The 16528-nt window shown below is 42.1% G+C and overlaps 1 protein-coding gene across 1 annotated transcript in view; it reads right to left on the bottom strand.

Annotated features, from left to right (window-relative positions):
- The window catches only part of SLC4A8 (solute carrier family 4 member 8), a 408829-nt gene that overhangs the window by 244865 nt on the left and 147436 nt on the right, over positions 1-16528 (bottom strand). The gene's annotated exons all lie outside the window — the stretch shown is intronic.

Raw genomic sequence — 16528 nt, 5'->3', positions numbered from 1 at the left:
AAAGAGATCTAGGCGCATTGTGGATACTGGATAACACATTGAAATCGTCGGTTCAGTGTGCTGCATCAGTCAGAAAAGCAAACAGAATGCTGGGAATTATTAGAAAGGGAATGTTGAATAAAACGGAAAGTCATACTGCCTCTGTATCGCTCCATGAGGAGACCGCACCTTGAATACTATGTACAATTCTGGTTGCTGTATCTCAAAAAACATATAGTTGCGATGGAGAAGGTACAGAAAAGGGCGACCAAAAGGATAAAGGACATGGAACAGTTCCCTATGAGGAAAGACTAAAGAGGTTAGGATTTTTCAGCTTGGAGAAGAGTCGGCTGAGGGGGAATATGATAGAGGTGTTTAAAATCATGAGAGGTCTAGAAGGGGTAAATGTGAATCTGTTATTTATTATTTCGGATAATACAAAGACTAGGGGGCACGCCATGAAGTTAGCATGTGGCACATTTAAAACTAATCGAAGAAAGTTCTTTTTCACTCAACGCACAATTAAACTCTGGAATTTGTTATCAGAGGATGTGGTTAGTGCAGTTAGTGTAGATGGGTTTAAAAAAGGATTGGATAAGTTCTTGGAGGAGAAGTCCATTACCTGCTATTAATTAAGTTGACTTAGAAAATAGCCACTGCTATTACTAGCAGCAGTAACATGGGATAGACTTAGTTTTTGGGAACTTGCCAGGTTCTTATGGCCTGGATTGGCCACTGTTGGAAACAGGATGCTGGGCTTGATGAACCCTTGGTCTGACCCAGTATGGCATGTTCTTATGCTCTTAAAGTTGGCTATAGATAATACCCTCATGGGCCTGATATTTGTGCCACTTAGATAAATATGTTCCAATTTATCTGGCTAAGTGGTGGTGCTTCAATACTTGGCTGCACTCAGCAGCTACCACTTAGCCAAATAACTATTTATCTGACTAAGTGGTAAGGGGTGGGCTGGACAGGGGGCATTCTGGGGAGGAGCTATTTATCTAGATAACTTAGGTGAATACGTAGCAATATTTAGACTTATTTGGCTAAGTTAGACCTGCTGTTGATCAGGTCTAAAGTTAGCCAGATAAACTCATGTTATCTAAACATTTCTCAGTATATTCAGCAGTATAGCCAGACAACTTTTGAATATAGACCTTTATAAGGTTAACAAATGTTTATAATTTCATGCTTTTGGTATTAAAGCCAGCTACTGAATTAGCATTTGTAGTCCTATTGGAGGAAGTGTAGAGCAGAGTACTCTTCTAGCAGCTAGGCCAATAAGCAGCGTTCTGTTATTAGGGCCACAGGAGAGTGCGTCAGTATGTTGCCTGCATATCTGTGGGAGAAAGATGAAAAAATACTAGAGGCTATGAATGATGGTTCCTGTGTGAGAAACTGAATGGAAAAAATAAGGAGGCCTCCCAGTGGAAGATAAAAGGTTGTGGGGGTTGGGGGGGGGGGGAACGACAACAAATTGAACGATATAGGTTTTATCCTTCAGAATCAATGTTAGTTCATGTAGAGTGACAGAACCAAATGCCTTAATTAATTGACACAAATTGAAAAGAAAATTATAAGTGGAAGACTTCCCTGTGCTTTTGGCATTTATTCTGGAAGGTAAAAGTGGTTTAATTGAAATAGCATTTATGCTTTCAGATCACACTATTAGCAGTTCTATTCTTGGCACTGCGGGCCCAGCTTAGGTGCCTCATTGAATTAAGTATGAGAGCCAGAGAAATGGCTTTACTGTTAATAAAGTTATCTCATATTGTTTCCAAGATTTGAAACTCTTAAGACCACACATTTTGATGGCTGGTTGAATCTCTGCAGCTCAGATAGATTTATGCCCAGTGAAGTTAACTGTCCACAAACTATGCTGGAAATATTTTGGATTTTTTTTTCTGGAAATTTGTTAATTTAATTGAAGGAATGGATAAAAACTTAAGAAACACCATGATGGTTCAGACTAAAGTCCATCCTGTCTCCAAAAGTGGCCAGTCCGGGTTGCAAGAACCTGGCAGATCCCAAAAAATAGATCCTATTTCTTTTTTTTTTTTTTTTTTTGCTTCTCGCTCCTGTAAGGGAGTGCCCTACTTCCCCTCTTTAATCTGTGTGGGACCAGGCTAGAGCCCTGGTCCACCTTAATTCCCACAGAGGGAAAGTGCTCGGTGGGTGGGATCCTGATGAGCAGTGAAACCCCCACTCCCAATGGAGAGAGGGTTAAAGAGCATGCTACCATTTGAGTGAACTGTAGCAGAGAAAAAAAAAAAAAGAGGACAATGCAGCCATGTAACATGAGCCTCCAACCCAGGAAACCCAGAATGAGATTGAAAAGGCTGCCATACCTCTTACTGTGAAGGTGCTTAAATGACCACTGAATAGATGAGTCAGAGGCTGAGGTAGGGGAATTTGCATGTCACATCCCTCCTGAACTACTTTTGGTAACTTGCAGTGAAATATCACTTTAAATCATTCATAACTATGACTGGAAAAGTCCTACGTTGGAGAATTCTGAATGAGAGAGGGATTAATGAGAAAAATGCACTAAACAGTCCTAGGAAACAAAGATTCTCACCCTGACTAACAAGGGGAATCAGACCCTTGGGTATCCAGTGCTCAGACAACAGAAAAAAAAAAGCCAGGCAGGATGTAAGGGTGTGCACAAATTCTCTTCCCATGGTCCTGCCTAGGTCTTAGCCTTTTGGCTGAGAGAAGGTGACCCATCCAGCGAATAACTGGCCATGAGCTTAGTGGAACTAAAATCACTAAAAGCTGAGACTGCAGAGGGTCTGAATCACTGAACACTAAACAAGCCATGTGCCTAGTGGAGCTGTAAACCCAAGCCAGGAAAAGCCCTCCTACTAAGGGAGAGGAACCAAAGGACAGTGGCAGATCCAGAGGCAGAGCGGTCCCCCACGAGGGAGTGGACCCCCAGCAGGAGATCGGGATGTGACTCTGGGTCTCCCTTGAGCAAAGGGACTCCAGCGGCAGATCGAGTAGTACTCCAGGAGGGCGTGGACCCCAGCAGCAGATGAAGCGGTCTCCCAGGAGAGTGGGGACCCCTATGGCAGATCAGGAGGTGACCCTGGATCCCCCTTGAGCAAGGGGACCCCAGCGGCAGATTGAACAGTCCCTCAGAATGGCGTGGATCCCAGGGACACTCCAGGAGGCGGGAGTCAGGACCGCAGGAGTCAGGACCCCAGCGTTGGCAGGAACCTTTCAGTACAGCGGAAGCGGCACAGAGGAGATGGCAGCAGTTTAGATACAACAGACCCCCGAGACTAATACTGCTCACCAGCCCAGTTGCATCTTTTCACATGGGTGAGACCTGGGGGAAAATAAAAGTGGGGGGAAGGATAACAACACCACTTGATTAAGCGGGAACTCAAGAGATCCCTTCTAATCTATATGGTGGTATATTGTGGGGACCAACAACCCAAAACTGCCAAATATTAAATGTTCTTGCTATCTTGTAGAAATGCATATAGGTTGCATGACCTGAGACTACTAACCACGAGTAGATAAGTGTGCTGTTTGATATCCTACTAGCAATCTACAAGGTCATGTAGAAATATATATATTTATATAGTCTAATAATCCTGTATATATATTTACATACTGCTAGCATTGTGTATAGTCCCTTTTGTTTTCCTGGGGTAAAGAGAGGGAAATCCCACTCACTAACACCTTCTTCCCCAGGTGGAGGCACCAGGCGCCAAGAACGTGAGGATCAATGGAGTCTGCCCTAGGGGGGGCTCCTGCCAGGTCAGTCCTGGACCCAGGAACGTCCTGTCCCGTGAGGTAAATGGTCAAGGCGGTGTTAGAGCAGGATCAGAGGCAGAGGCCCTGCTAGAAATAGGGGGGATCCCCAAGAGGAGCTCCTGAACCCTCTCTGGAAAACTAGTGTTGGATACACTGCCAGAAGGCCGGCAGTCTACTATTGATTGCTTGTTTGCTAAGTATTATAATAAAGTTAGAGATGCCTTAAAAAAGGCTGGAGTCAGTGTAGTTCCTGCCTCCAGGATTGATTCAGTTATCCCATAGCTCCCTCGGATAGAAATAGCTTTTTCAGTCTACTTGGCTAGTAATGTTTTATGGACTATTCCTCCTGCAAGTTGGTCAAACCTATGCTAATCACCTTGACCACATCATTTTGTAACACATCCCATAGCCCTCCTCCAATCTATGACAATCTCAGGAGGACTGGAAACCTAATGTTCCCAGATATGGAGAATGGGAGATTTTTTAAATCCTTGTTAGTTTTAATTATTGGATGTGATGTGTCTGCTGTTTTGAAATATTTTATTAGTGTTTGGTAATATTTTAAACATTTTTATATGTGTCCTTAATTGGCTGCTTTTCTATTTATCAGTCGATTTGACATTCTTTTATTGGTATGTATAATGTTTTATATTTCTTGATTGTGTTTGCATTGCAATGAATGCAAAACTCTCTCATGCATATTCATTATAGATATCCTGAAAACTTGCCCTGTTTATGGTACTTGAGAACTGGAGCTCACCATCAGTACGTTAGTGAATAGTTTCTGTGAAGAGATTTACAACAACCTGGTTTAAATCTATTTTCCTAATAGAAGGTGTAGTGGTGTTTAGGGCCTGATGTAATATTTGCAGTTTGACTTTTTCATAGGTTGAGTGCTGGCAGTTATAATATGAAAGGCTTACTATATTGGAATTGTAGTTCAGTTTATTCCTGGCTTTCTGTGGGCCAAGTCCACACCCAGTGCACTTTACCATAGGCCTAATACCATATGGGGTCCAGTAAACCTCCTTGATTACTATGAGTAAGGTAGTTTATTAAGTCTACTAATCTATTATTATTGAAAGTCTTTTTTGCTGAGTATGCAAATATATGTATGTTGTTGTATGTGAATTTTTACTTCAGAAGATTGTACTTTGAATTTCATTTTTCTAAATACAATCTGCCTTTCTAGGTTGGGGAAGTAGTTAATACATTGTAAAATGGAAAAGAATGCATAATTTTTAATTGTGTGGAGAAGGGAAGGATTGGGGAATGAAAGGCTGTAAGGTTTGTCTAGGGCATCGAATACCCTTGTATCAGCCCTAAGAGAGAGTGTGTCACACCACAGACTCCTACCATTCACCAGCCTCTCTCATCCTCAGGGAGCAGATCCTGGAGAAGGGTGGGAGACAGGCAATAGGAAATGGAGGAGTAGCCTAGTGGTTAGAGCAATGGGCTGCAAACAAGGGAAGCTGGGATTCAAATCCTACTGCCACTCCTTGTTACCTTGGCCAAGTCACGCACCCTCCATCACCTCCCTCCCTGCCCTGGCCCTCTTGGTGATTTCACCTGCGCTGCACCATGGCAGAAGGGGTGCCATTTCATCCCTCACCTCAGGCAACAGAACAGATAATGATTCAATCTATCCGGAAAGAGTCTGAGAGGCAAATGATTTACAGGCCTTGCTATTGGTGCAATTCTCTTTACAGTTTTGTTTTTTTTTTTAATTTGGTGCATCCATGTCTGTAGCAAATGCTGTTTCCATGAATAAGTTGCAGAATAGCATTCAAGAATTACGAGATGACATGAAAAGTATCTCTGATCAGATGTAGTATCAATGAAGCTAGTTCACTGATGATGGTAAGAGTTTGAGAAATACCATGACTGTAGGTAACCTAAATCCATTGAACAAAAATGAAAATGATCTGCTTGTCCTTAAAAATTTGTTGAAGAATGTATTTTAATTGAACCCATTCAAACCCTCAGAAATGACTTGCTTTGTGAGCAGGACAATGGTATCAGTAATTTAATGAAGGGAAAAATTCCTACCTATCTGGTTACTCCAGAGTTTATTACTGAGGTCTTTGTCAATGTAATCCCCTCTTCACTTGACTCAGAATGTAGGGACACACAATAGTCTCAGGGCCAATCTTATTTTTGCAGACCTCTAATTCTTTTCTCCATGGAGTTCTTTATGGTCTTTGTCCAAAACTATGTGAAAGATGAAAAATAGATCTTGCATCTTCACGATCATCTTCCTCCACCACAAATACCTTTGGGTCCCTGTTCAGGCACCATCTTACGTATCCCCACCCTTTGAACGATTCCCAGAATGTAGGGGCACACAGCAGTCCCAAGACCGATCTTATTTTCCCAGTCCTCTAATTCTGCTCTTCATGTACCCAGTCTGGTGGCCACTGGGATGCTGGGGTTCTTCAGGTGGGGAGAAGAACAAGCCTTTGGGTCCCTAGGCTCACAGAGGTGAGAACCCTGGCACAGTCTCTCACACTCCACAATCGCCATCTCTGATGTACTCACTCCTTGTTGTCTCAGCTGGAACATCCTTAACCTTGAAAGTAGCAGGCTGGACCCTTGAAGTGGTGTTCAAATAAAACTTTACTGTAACTTAGGAAACTTGTTCAGAATAAAAAAAAAAAATCACAAAAGGAAGCACGAAATCTCTTGATACAATATGAAGGAAAACTATAAATACCTTAGTCTTCTCAATATTCAAACAATGAGTCAATGTCCCTTCTTGGTGATAGGAACATCAGCAAAATCAATCTCTCCTCTTTTAGGTGGGTAGGAATTGTTGATAAAAGGTCCTCCCAATAAAAATATAAAAACAAACTCTGTCACGATCCTGGCTGCTAGGCAGTCACCCTGCCAGCAGAAGCCCTCTTGGAGCCACCCTCTTTCCTGTGCTATCCACTTCCTTGATGCTCCCATGATGCAGCAGGGCCAGCTCTATTTAGCTCTGCCTCTCCCAGAACTCTGTGCCTCTTCGCATTGGCCTACCTTGCCTTGCTTTCCTTCTGCGTGGCCTCGGCGGCCTTCTTGTTGCTCCTTGCCTTGTGCCTCCCTGGCCTTCCTGCCTTGTCCTGTGGCCTCCTCAGCCTTCCTGCCTTGTGCTGTGGCCTTCAAGCCTACTAGCCTCACTCTGTCCTGCTTTGTGGCCTTAGTCCTTCTCCTCTGGTTTTCCCTGCTCTGGTCTTATATGTACCTTGCATTGCATTAGTTTCCTGTTAGCCTATGTTTGTACCTTCCTTGCCCTGTTCTTGTGGACCTGTCCAGTCCTACTCTTGTCCTGCCTGGTCCTCCCTGTGGCCTCCCATTCCAGTGCCCATCTCCAGTCCCAGGCCTTTCCTCCAGTCCGAGGCCTTGCCTCCTGTTCCAGCTCAGTTTCCAGCTCTTGCCTGCCTTCACTACCCATCTGTGCTTCTGGTTCTAAAAAGTACCAAAGTTCCCTAGAGTAAAACAAAAGAAAAATAAGAGGCAAGGGAACAAAGTCTCCCTTGCACTAAGACCACATGAAATGACCTAGAGCCCCATTCAGGATTCAAGTTTCTTTCCACTTGGGAAGTGCCATATTTTTGGATGTACAAAAAATGGAGATTATTATGTTTTGATTCTACCTTTTACATTATCCAACAATGTTTATCAATTGAAACAAGTGAATAACATAGGCACCTGGTGTGCAATCTAAAACACCTGCATTTTTATCATGCGAGTACGATTACCCACAATAGTATCTGGCACCCAACTTAGAGCTGAGATAACAAAGAGCTAACATTGGTTGTGCCATAGTGAGCCTTTTTTTTTTTAAGACACTACGGAAATTCTTTGTGGTCTGACATCTGAGAATATACCAGCAAAATGCAAAGTTACTGTGACAAAGTATGATGCTCTCTCTTGACTCCAAAATATTTTTGTTGCGAACAATGTTTGTTAGTCAGTACCATGCTGAAAGTAATTACTGTTTCTTATAGCATGCATGATATTTTTAACTGGATTCCTCTTCCCAGTAATGTTTGTCTTATTACTGTTCATAAGAATTTCATAGTGGACATGGGAGAGGTATTACTGTACCATCTTGAACAAGAGCCTCCCCTTTCAGAAATAGAACATACATACAACTTTAGTGAAGAGTTGGGTTATTTACTGAATAAAAACATTCACACTGTTGAACTGTCTATTGACCAAGAAGCCCTGAAGATCATGGACTATTCTTGAGATAAGAACACTCTGCAAACTGATTATGTTTTAACAGGTGACCTTCCTCTCAATTATATGTTCCTGCTGGGCTATGACTCTAACTGAACATGATCACTCCGCTATTGTTTCTCTGCTTTTGCAAAATTTAGTGGAGGCTAGGTTCACTGAGATGTAATAACATATGATGCCTTAAGTACTCATACATTTGAGTTACCTGACGAGGGTAAGCTTGCTCACACGACATGATACATTTAGTTAACACTAGCCATATCTCAGTTATGATTTTCAAATAATGATTTGAAGATATTAATTAAGACATGAGAGCCATGAATTATTTTATCACATGATTTCCAAGTAATAATCATTACTACTTATTATTCATGAATTGCCTTATGAACATAATGTGTAAAAGCACCCATTATTATAACAGAAATATCTATTAATTGTGCTTATGTAACCAGTCCCCAAATTTGGTGCTTTAACCTTCACTTTGGGGAGATATGGCCTTGAGTTCAATCCGGACAGGGAGGAAGAATAATCTTCCAGGACCCTCTGGGTTGTCTATCCACTCTTTACTCTTAATGTTCACACTGAAGGTAGATGACCTCCAAGAGAAGGAGCAATTACGGCAATAACAACAACAAGGGCAAGAAAATCAGGAATAACACTCTCTGAAGTCCAAGAATAATGTTCAAATAAAATAGTCCTTACTGCAACTTAAATAAAATAATCCAAGCTACAATGCTAAAAATACAGAACAGCAGCAAAAATATAATAGCAATAAAGAAGATTGTTATTTTGTCCATCTTAGATGGTACCTCCCTTCTCATTTCTCTTGCACCATTATCCATGGAGAAAAACGGCTCCCCTTGCAATGTAGGAAAACTGGAATGGGGTTCCAGAATACGGTCACTTCCACAAATAGGAGAAAATCCCCAAGCACAAAAACTGTAGGACAATTGTCCACACATACAAAGCATCCAACTGCAATTGGTCCAAGTTTTAACTTTTCTTCAAACTGGAAAAAAAACTGTATCACTATTATCCCTGCTTCTTCAGATCACTCAGCAAACAGACTCTTGCTTCAAACCCTCACTTTTGCCCCAAGCCCTCAGGGGTAGCAGGGGGATGCCCTGCCCTTCAAACAGGTCAAGTCAAAGTCCAAAAAATCCTCTAATCCAAATGTTCAATTACAAAGCTTGATGAGCAGAGGCCCATCCAAAAAGTAGTTAAAACTCTTCCTTTGAGACCCTTAAGAAAGTCCCAAAACTCCTTTCTCCTTCTCATAGATCCTGAGAGGATCCAAAGCGCTCCCAAAAATATTTGAAATCCTGGAGGGAATATCAAAATGCTAAACTCCTTTTGCTTGAGATCCTGTAGGAATCTTTAGCTGCCTCCTTCCCTCTTGACTGCTTCAGCCACCCTGACCCTCTCCCGAGACCCAGGGATGAAACTCAAGCTCCTTTCTCGTCCTCTATCGCCTTCCCTCTGAAGTTCTGGGCATGCTCCCAGCAATATATATACCCCAGATGGGGTCATCACATAGGGAGGAATCAAAAATACAAACCCCCTCCTATAGCTACTGAAAATCCAAATTACAAGGGCAAGATTAGTGACGGTTTGGACTCCCCATCACACTTATGTGCCTTATCTAGTTTTACATTGATTCTATTTTATCATTGCTTATCATTTTCACCTTGGTTCACTATTGGTTTCAACCTGCACAGTTATATTTAGATTATAGAGTTAGATTTAAGAGATACTGTGCTTCTTTGAGCTGAATGTGTGTCAGCTGAACCAAACAAGATGGTTCCAAACAAACAAGATGGAGGCTACCGAATTGTATGGGAGAAAGAACTGCTATTGTTCAACAGACAGGACATTGTCTGAGATTAGCTAACATAAACAAGACAAACTTTTGAATTTGCTTTGGCCTAGACAGACACTGTATCGCTCTGAACAGCACATTTTGATCAATAAACTGTGCCTACCAACACGACTACCATCATGTGAACTTGCAGCTAAGGAAAAATCAGTTTCTAAAACCCAATGATATACCAATAGACTATGTGTTTCCAATTAATTCTCACATTTGGGGCTTCCCAAACCTGTCCTGGGGATGCCGCGGCAGGTCAGGTTTTCAGGATATCGGCAATGAATATGCAAAAGATAAATATGCATATTCTGAGCCTCCAATATATGCAAATTTATCTCGTTGTGGATATCCTGAAAACTAGGCTATGGGGTCCCAAGGACAGGTTTGGGAAGCCCTGGTCTAAGACAAAGGAACTAACTAGGTAAAGGAAGAAACACCTATTAAAGAAGGAATTTTTCAAAACTCCTGTCCATGCATGCTATCAAACTGTCTGCAACACTGGTAAACCCCGGTGCTCCCTGTTTGTCTATATGTATAGTAAGCCATATAATTAGCCTGTAAGGATTTATCAATAACTTTCTGAGAGATATCTGCAACCTTTTTCTCTCTGGAAGACGTCTGTCATTCCGCAACTAACAAGAAACATTTCCAGATCTGCTGGCAGCCTAAACTGCAGGTGTTTTGCCTGTGCTGGGACTGGACCCTGGGACCACTGTGAGGAGATTGCCAGACACTGCCTGCTTTCCTGAACAAATTTACATAAGACTTTGGCTAGTTCACTTCTTATATGCTGGGTATTTAGCTTTGCAGTGCATATGTGTGAGAAGTGAGGATTGGAAATGATTTTGGCATCAGAGATATAGGAATTTCCAAATTATTGCACATCACAATAAACTCTATAATAGAATGAAAAGAGGCTGGGATCCAAACAGTCTTAGCTCTATGTGGGTCTTACATGTACTACAAGATGTTTTAAAAACGCTTGCAGTGCTCCTGGCACATCTACACTTTACTTCCAAGCAGGATGAAGGGCAGAAAGGATCAAAGATAGAAGAAGAAAGGGAAGGAAAGAAGGGATTGGAGGTTACAGTGAGGGAAAGTGGTATGGGAAGGGCATCAAGGTAAAGGGAAAGATTGGAGGAAGGCAACACATACGGTACCTAACGTGTGTTACATTACAAGTGCACACATCTCCAACTTTTTAAAACTGAATTTTCAAAAACTGATAATCCATACAAGGACATCCATCAAAAACAAAATACAAAAAGAAAAAGACAGATAATCTTTGAAAGAGTCCAAAATAATCCAAAGGATAGATCAAAAAATAGAAAACATGGAGGTGCAAAGATATAAAAAGTTAAAACATACAAGTGATAAGGCGTACAAAATTACTACCAGACAAACTGAAGTAATATGACCCAAATTGAGGCTCAAATCCAGATCCAATGACAGACAAGAGAAAGCCGAAATGGATAACTCTTCAGATTTTACCTTAAATTTATGCACATCCTAAAAAGATAGTTAATCAGGGTCAAAGAAAATAAGTTGGTTTTGTTTATAAAACATTCTACATTTACAAGGATTTTGCAGTGTAGAAGACACTCCAAGCTTGATGATTTATTGACAGAGGCTCAGAAACTTCCTTCTCTAGGCTTGGTTTGCCCTACAGAGATTTGAACAAACACTTAGAGGTTCATATTCTGCAGTGCAGGGAGAAGGTAAAAGTATCCAGAAAAATTATCAGGCTAACTTAACTTGTATAATCAGTGGAATACAGCTGGTTCTGCATTCTGATTAGTGTATCCAGGTAAAGTCTAAGTTATCTGGATAACCTTAGGACTTCCCTCCGGTACAACCAGATTTATCCAAATAATTTACTCACATAGCTCTGAATATCGGAGTTACCTGGGTAAGTTACCCAAACTGTGCAGAATGTCTACTGACTGGTACTCATCTTTGGCAACATATTACATCTATGTTGAAACCCTTTTACTAGCTTCTAGTCATGCCACAAATTAAATTTAATATCACATGGATGACTCATACATTTCTAAATAACGGCTCTCTTTTCACATGCTGTTCTCTACATCTGCAACCCCTCTCGCACTCTGTGGTCGGCATATCATGGCTTTCTCAAGGTTCCATCTCCCTAGCTAGGTCAATTAACAGAAACCCACAGGAAGGCATTTTCTGTGTCAGGCTCTATCTTCTAGAATGCGTTATCAGAGGACTTACGGCTTCAGTCTTGTGGCAAAAAACTTTTCATAAATGGCTGAAGACCATTTTGCTTAAAGACATCGTTAATTAAATGACTGACAGCTGTGTGATCTTTCATCATTAGCAGGGAAGTGTTTGGCTCATTTCATTTTTTTTTTTGTTTTAGGTTGTTATGTTTGTTATATTATGCTTGATTTTTATGTGCTTCTCTTTGAACATGGGATAGGGTGGAATATATATTTTTTTTTAAATAAATAAATATCCCTTCTCCAGAAAGTCCCTGAAATGCCCTTGTTATGATTTGTGGGTGTGTGGACCCTTGGCCCGAGGTGCAAGTTGTTACAGCCCGCAGGAAGGAGCCGGCGAGGCATAAGCGTAGTAGGAGGCTCTGAGCACAGTAGTGGGGAGATCCCCAGACACCAGGAGGTGACCCCTGTAGGGTGGTAGGCTGTAAGCAGTCCTTGGAGTGAGGGCCTGGAGAGAGAGAGGTGCCAGGCAGGCCGCGGAGCGGTAGGCGCTGGAATAGCCGTGCAGGAGGTTCTCCGGGAAGATGACCCCGAGGGGCGGAGCTGCAGCGTAGTGAGCGAAGACTGGAAGGCGCAGGCCAACCCGCAAGACAGGGAAGCCAGAGCTCAGTCTCAGCAGCTTACGTGGACAGATACCTGGAGGTCGGAGGAGAACCGGCTGAGCAGTAGAGAAGCAGGCCAGAGGAGCGGGACAGCTGACAGAAATGATATACCCTGAAGCAGGCCCCGTGGAGCGGGGGAAATCAAGGTAGTCTCCAGAGTGAGGAGCACAGCCCGAGGAGCAGGAGAGCGTGAACAGTCTTAGCTGAACACAGGCACAACCCAGAGGAGCAGGGAAGGCCAGCCAGGAAACTCACATTGCCGCAGTAGTTCCAAGAGAGACCCGAGGTAGATGCTGGTAGCTGGATAGGACCCAAGAGGCGCGAAGCCAGCCCGAGGAGTGGGGTAGGCCAGGAGAGCAAGTCCCCGTAGGAGCGCACACCGACTCCCGAGGAGCGGGTGCCAGACAGGGTCCCAAGCTAGGCAGAAGTGGCGTCTCAGGAACACAAGGCAGGAGTAGAGAACTCGTACAGAACTTGTTGCCAAGTCGGCTTGCTGGGGGCGAAGGTGGAGCTTAAGTACAGGAGTCCAATTACATCATCAATCAAGGTTGCTCCCAAGGTTCCTGCTGAAGAGGCTTCAAAGGTAGGGCCTGTGACACGCGCGCCTAGGAAGGCCCAACATCGATATAGGAGGTAGCAGCGTCCATGTCGCAGAGAGGAGAGCTGAGGAGCGCGGCGATGAAGGCAGGCCCACACAGCGAGCAGACCCGGGGAGGGCAGGAGCACGCTGCAAGCAATGAGTACTCGCGGTCGCAGCTGTCTGCGACAGACAGGCATAATAGCCCTCAGTTTATCCAGATAAATTTTATTCCACTATAAACTCATCTGGATAAACTGGAGCCGGTCAATTCAGCAGGATTTTTTAATTCTGTAATTTGCCCTGATAAGTCCTGTACTTGCCCGGACAAACATTTGAATGAGGACCTATCAGTTTACAGTTAAAAAAATGTATTTTCTTTTTCATAATAAGTATTGTAGTAACCCAGCCCCTGTCTGCTTCTAGGGCAAATGTAACCAAAGGATATAGATATCTACAAAAATGTTCCTGGGCCATCAGCTGTTTCAGATGTTCCCTGTTCATTTTAATTTATATTCCACCTTTTCTGACACTTCAAAGTGGATTATATTCAGGTACTGCAGGCCTTTCTCTTTCCCCAGAGAGCTAAGGGGTATATTTACTAAGCTGTGTTAGGAATTTATCATGTGGTAAACACTTTAACGGAATTATACTGTGCGTGATTTTAACCCAAATATTGCCAAAATGGAAATGAGCTGCTTTGCATACAAATACTTTGTAAATGCATACAAAGCAGCTCATTACTAGGCAATTTCAAGGAAATAAAATAACGCAGCTTGCCTGAAAAATCGTAAACCGTGTTAACTTTCTCTGGGAACACAGAAACACTAATGCACATCCCAATGTTCCAGATAGACTCCTAAAGGACCCCAAGCAGCCAAAAATCCAGAAGTTTTGTGTCCCACAGCTCTTTGAGTGTACAGGGACTTAGTCCCATGACAGTGTGTAACCCCTACTTTCTCAGAGCAACCCAGGAGGGGAGCTACACAAGGCCTAGCCAAAAGTGAAGGTGAACTTGTAGCTTTCTTCCGAGTAGCTTTAGAATAAATAGAAAGGATCAGTAAATAATGTGGAACATTTTGGCTACCTAAATATAAGGATATTTTCAGCATAACTTCGTGCAGCTGAAAACTAGCCTGAGATTGCCAGCTAAGTTTTAGCTGGTGATCTTAGGCATTTAAAGGCTTATTGAAAATCAACCCCTATGCCTTTAACGTCAGCTTGGAACCTGCAGTACTTCTGTTAGATATCTTTTAAATAAGTCAATATAACCTCCCCTGGACAAGGCACATAAAATGTGCTAGGATCTGGCACTTATTTGGGATAAGGGAGAGGATTCAAATAAGAAAAATGATCAAGCAGCTGGGGTAGGGGATCTCTCCAGAAGCAGACATAGAGCTGGAAAAGGGAAACCAATCTCCAAAGGCTTCCCTCTGAGAACTCAACCTTTTTCTACCTATAGAGTTGTTACTCATAGGCAATAACACCGCAACAAATTCCACGCCAAGGTATATGCAAAACAAGAAAAAATCATATTTTCTGGGACTATCAGCAAAGCAACTGTTTACAAAATAGAAAGATGGTAGTAAAAGATTTTTAATGTTATCAGCATTCACAGGCTTTACAGCCAAGATCCCAAGTTCCAGATATAAATCAAGCAGTGTTTCACAAGTTATACAAATCTCCATTTTTAATAATGCTCTAATTTGCTCCTTCTCTATTGTCCCTTAGAAATATGTGGTTTGAATTTCTGTGAGGCTTCTTAAATCTCACAAGAAAACCTTTTCACCCCACCCTTTCCCTACTGTTCAACCTATCAACATTAACTCCAATCCCAATAGGGTAAACTCACATCATGGCCACTCTTGTGCCTCATGCTATGACTCTCCCGCAGTGTCAAGGACATCCCTGGCATACTCCACATGCCGTGTCTTATACAGCCTCTATTTCCTAGGGCCCTCCACCATCTGTAGGGCTATCTTCTCTACTTCCTCTTTTCAGACACAGGCTAATTCCTTGTGAGAGGAAACATCTTTTGTGCTTAAGGCCTTTCCCTATGAGGGACAAAGCCCCTGCAGGACCCTTTCCTCAAACGTGCCTGGCAGCTCTCTTCCCTCCTAATCAATGCCAGTAACTCTTTCCCACCAGTAATGACCCTCAATTTACAGTTTTACAATCCCCTCCCTTAATAGGATCTTCCTTCCCACCCTCTTAAAGGAAACAACATGTACAACCCCATAATCCAGAAGGTTCCCTCTATAACCTACCATGAAGTTAACATACACCTTGTCCTTTTGATCAGATATGCTGCCATCTAATGACTGCTCACTATAATTACATGCCTATGTAATTTCACCCAAAATATTCAAACTCGATAACTACTATTTACAGTTCCCAAAACCAACCCAGGCTCCTTCCAGGAAATACTCCAGTGACCATGGGCCCATTTGGGGGTCCTGTTAAATCAATACCATAATATTCCTTTGATTTATGAAAAGTTTACTAATCCTCGATTTTAAAGAATTTTGAACATTTTCCAAAAGGCCGTTTTATCTCAGGTCTATATAGATTATGAAACCATTTAGAGGGTAATTTTTCAACAATGCGAATAAAAAAAAAGTTGGCACATAAGTTACACTCATTTTCAAAGTAGACTTGAGTGCATAAGTCACTTCAAAAATTATTCTACCAAATCTACTCACACAGGTTATACCTGTTATATTGTCTGCACAAATCTTTTGGAAAAATGTATGCACTTACTTTTAAAATCCACAAGTATGCAAATAAGTCCAAATCCTTCCCCAATTCTGCCGGCACGTATGTCTCTGCTCAGTTTGAGTAAACTTGTGTGCGACTGTGACATTAGAGATTTAGCTATATTAACAGGAAACCAGATACTCATAAGAACATAAGATATGCCATACTGGATCAGTCCAAGGGTCCATCAAGCCTAGTATCCTGTTTCCAACAGTGGCCAATCCAAGTCACAAGTACCTGGCAAGTACCCAAACATTAAATAGATCTCAAGCTACTATTCCTTATTGATTAATAGCAGTTTATGGATTTTTCCTCTTGGAACTTATCAAAACATTTTTTTTAACCCAGTTACACTAACTGTTGTAACCACATCCTCTGGCAATGAATTCAAGGGCTTAACTATATGCTGAGTGAAAAAATGTTCTTCAATTTGTTTTAAAATGAGCTAGTCCTATTATCTGAGAGAGTAAATAACTGATTTACAATAACTTTTTCAAGACCTTTCATGATT

Source organism: Rhinatrema bivittatum, chromosome 3 (assembly GCF_901001135.1).
Source record: "Rhinatrema bivittatum chromosome 3, aRhiBiv1.1, whole genome shotgun sequence".
Taxonomy (NCBI): domain Eukaryota; kingdom Metazoa; phylum Chordata; class Amphibia; order Gymnophiona; family Rhinatrematidae; genus Rhinatrema; species Rhinatrema bivittatum.
This window is presented reverse-complemented; position numbering and strand designations above follow the sequence as displayed.